The 4,106-nt window shown below is 32.4% G+C and overlaps 1 pseudogene; it reads left to right on the top strand.

The window, feature by feature from the left end:
- The first annotated feature begins 2,535 nt into the window (after positions 1-2,535).
- LOC107863344 lies at positions 2,536-3,453 on the top strand (annotated as a pseudogene).
- The last annotated feature ends 653 nt before the right edge of the window (positions 3,454-4,106 follow it).

Below are 4,106 nucleotides of genomic sequence, written 5' to 3'. Positions count from 1 at the left end.
ACAAAAAATCTACCTAATAGAGCTTCAACTAAGCACCACCAGTTAATTCATCTTGGGTCCAACCATTTGCAATAATAATACTCAGTGAAATCTCACTAGCGGGGCTTAGCGAGGGTCGAGTGTACGTAGATCTTACCACTACCTCACAAAATCTTTACAATAATGCTTCAAATAGATAAATTCTTTGCCACAAACTCAAGATTAACAATAACCCCCAACAGATAAAGATTCCATTTCCCCCTCTTTTTTGCACCTAAATCATCTTTACCACCAAACAAAATATGAACAGCAAAATAGACAATCTTTACAACATTTGTAACAATAATACCCAGTCCCACTAGCGGTGTCCGACAAGGGTAGAGCGTACTTAAACATTACCACTACCTCACAATATCTTTACAACAATGCATCAAATAAATAAATTCTTTGCCACAAACTGAAGATTAACAATAACCCCATCAATTAAAGATTCCATTTTTAACCCTTTTTTTTTTTTTGCAATAAATCATCTTCACCATCAAATACAAAACTTACTTTCTCCAAGACCAGACACCATATGATAATGCACAACAATTTGATACCTCAAATATTTCAGCTAAAATTTATGTGAATTTTTTTTTACCAACTTGATTATATGTGAGTAGCTTCTCAACAGTTGTCCTTATAGAGTATGAAGGCGTGCTTAGCTAGTGTAGACCACAATATGGAGAAAGGAAATTTAGAGAAAAGAATAAAAGAGGGATTTTGAGAGAAAGGGGGAAGATTGAGAAAGGTTTAGGCGGAAACATTGATGTATTCGCGGGTTTATTCACCGCTTCAAAATAAAAATATTTTTGATTTATTTTTTAAGGATAGCGGGGGTTTTAGTCGCCCCAAAATATTTGTGGTTTATTTTTGAAGTATAGGGGGGGTTTTAACCACCCCAATTGTAATTAAAATAATAGGCCTATACAAACCCCTGCAATTGTGGAGGTTAATAGTGACCCGCACAATTAAACCTCCGCAAAATACACCTTTTTTATAGTGATTTTTAACTCATTCTTCGATTTTACTCGAACGTCAGATGTTCCTTCGTCTTAAGTGACCACGTGTACATGATAATTTTTTGCAATATAATCTTATATTTTTTGATTCGTCAAAATTACATTTAAACTTTTTAAATACCATCACTCTTATTTAAATCTCCACACTTTTATTAATTTTTCAACATTACATCACACAAATCAAACAAAGAGATAAAACAAACCATAAATGTTGTGGGTTAAAAGTTTAGGACATCCAAAATAAAATTAATTTGATAAACTTACTTCCTGCGTTCGATATTAGTTGCTCATCATACTAAGAATAATTGTCTCATTTTAGTTGTTCACCTTACTAAATCGAGTAAGCATTAATTAAATTTTCTCATATTAGTGTTGTAATTAATTATTTAAGTGTTCACACTTATTTGTAAAGGACCCAAAACAATTTTTAAAGGGTGAACTAGTAAACCTTTTTATTATGATTTCTTAATATGTGTTTAAAAAGAATGACCAACTAATATGAGACGGGGGAGGTATCAATTTCAAAAGGTTATCTACTAATTATGATTTTTGCTTATAGCTAAGTATAATAGATTAGGGTAAAAAAAAAAGGTCCTAATTAACAAACGAATGGTAGACATCAATTCTGCTAATACATGCAGCAACGAGACGGGTATGTCCATGGTAAAAAAATTTATATGAATTTAGTTATGATTAAATTAGGAATCGTTAGATAAAAAAACTAAACTTTAAAAGAAAGAGTTGAAAAAAAAGAGAGAGGAAATATATAAAAAAAAAAAAAAAAAAAAGGAGGTTGGTCATGACTATGACTTTGTGGATGAGAAATAAACACTTGTCATGCATAAAAATCCTCACAGAACTGACACTATTTGAACCTCACCCATATTAAAAATTTTCGTATATTTTTACGGTCCAAGGAGAAAACGAAACGATTAGTTGTATTGGTTTTGCTGAGTAGTATAGTACTAGCTACTTGAAGTACTGTGTATAAGATATTCGAAAAAGGAAGGAAGGAAGAAAGAGGAAAGGGTCACTAGTTGCCGCATCCCCACACGAGTTGGACGCAGTTAAGACCATAGAGTACTTCTTCCGTTTTAAAACTAATGACCTATTTTAACTTGGTATAAAATTTATAAAAAAAAAGAAAATTTTTAAATTTTATAGTCTTAAATTAAAATTATGTCAAATGTATCAAAATGTCATTTAATCTTGTCATCCTAAATATGTCATGTGAAAAATTAAAATTAAAATATTACAAAAAAATATATTTTTTTTTTAAAACGAAGTAAAAAGAAAAATAAATCAATCTTTTTAAAACGGGGGGAGTATTACTTTTCTAAAACAGAAATCCACTGGTCCCATAAAACAAAACAGCTGGGCCTAGTTTTAATTTCTTCACACTTCAATATCCAGCCTGTCTCCTTATCACTCCTCTAACTCCGTGTTTACAATCTCCTTTCATTATCCTACCTTACAAAACTATATATATGTACAACACCTCTAACTGAACAAACATCCCACACTTCCTTTTCTACTCACTCAACAAGTACTCATCAAAAATGGATATCTTTCAACCTATTATTCAGGCCCACTTATCGAATTTTCTTCTTCTTCTTTATCATCATCATTTTCTGATGAGGAAGTTATGTTAGCTTCAAATAATCCGAAGAAACCAGCCGGGAGGAAGAAGTTTCGAGAAACTCGACATTCGATATACAGGGGAGTTAGGCAGAGGAATTCAGGCAAGTGGGTTTGTGAAGTAAGAGAACCCAATAAGAAATCAAGAATTTGGCTGCTGAAATGGCGGCTAGAGCTCATGACGTGGCGGCTTTAGCATTAAGGGGTCGTTCTGCTTGCTTGAATTTCGCTGACTCTACTTGGAGGTTGCCCATCCCTGCTTCCTCCAACAGCAAGGATATTCAGAAGGCGGCTGCTGAGGCTGTCGAGTCTTTCCGACCATCAGAGTCGGAAGGAGTTTCAGGAGAATCTGCTGACAGTAGTTCTCCTCAGACACCAGAAAGTGTGTTCTTTATGAATGAGGAAGTGCCAGAGAGTAGGTTCTTCATGGATGAGGAAGCGCTCTTCTTCATGCCGGGATTACTTGCGAATATGGCGGAAGGACTAACGCTACCTCCACCTCAATGTGGAGAATTTGGAGATCATGTGGAAGTTGATAGTTACATGCCTTTATGGAATTACTCTGTCTTAAGTTTTGTTATATATATCACTTTGGGAGCTGTCTTCCTTTTAAGTACATTTCTTAATTACTAGGATTTCGGTAGTTTTCGTACTCGATATCTGGATGGTACGGCATGTATACTACTCCCTCCTTTAATTTTACGTATTACAATTATATTTTGACTTGATATATTTATTACGAAAATAATAATTAATTTGATCATTTTCATCATACTATTCTACCGAAGTTTAGTTTTACATATTAAAAATGATTTGGAGAAATAAAATAATTAACGTTGAGAATAAGATATGAAAAATAAATAATTATATTTTGTTAATATATTAAATAAGTGAAAAATTATTTTATAAAATAATGGATAAATAAAAGGAATGGAAGAGTAGTACTCCCTCCGTTCCACGATAAGTTAATTGATGAATTTTGTCACATATGTTAAGAAAAAACAAGCAAAGACATAATCTTATCATGTTTTTCTATTTTTACTCTATTCAAATTTTAAAATCTTAATAATGTTACATCACTTTCAATATACATTTAGTAGAGGGTAAACTAGAAGAAAAATTTGACATTTACCTTGAATTGTGAATTATTTATTTATTTTAAATATTGAATTGATATCAATAATTCATTTATTGTTGAATGAAGGGGGTAGTATTTTTATTCAGTACTCCACTAACAGGGTAGATAGTAGCGCCGCTAAAATTATGACACTTTTCAATTGGATGACTTGGTTTTGGCAGTGAGAAGAAAAATTAGCATTGCAAATTTCCAGCCGTCGTATTTGAATGAACAAAGTGCGCAAGTGATATCTCACAATGTTCAAGTAAACATTGACTTATATTCTTGAACCAGAATTTTTCTTTTCT

Source organism: Capsicum annuum, chromosome 3 (assembly GCF_002878395.1).
Source record: "Capsicum annuum cultivar UCD-10X-F1 chromosome 3, UCD10Xv1.1, whole genome shotgun sequence".
NCBI classification, from domain to species: domain Eukaryota; kingdom Viridiplantae; phylum Streptophyta; class Magnoliopsida; order Solanales; family Solanaceae; genus Capsicum; species Capsicum annuum.
Note: the sequence above shows the minus strand (reverse complement) of the source record. Positions and strands in the feature narration are given on the sequence as shown.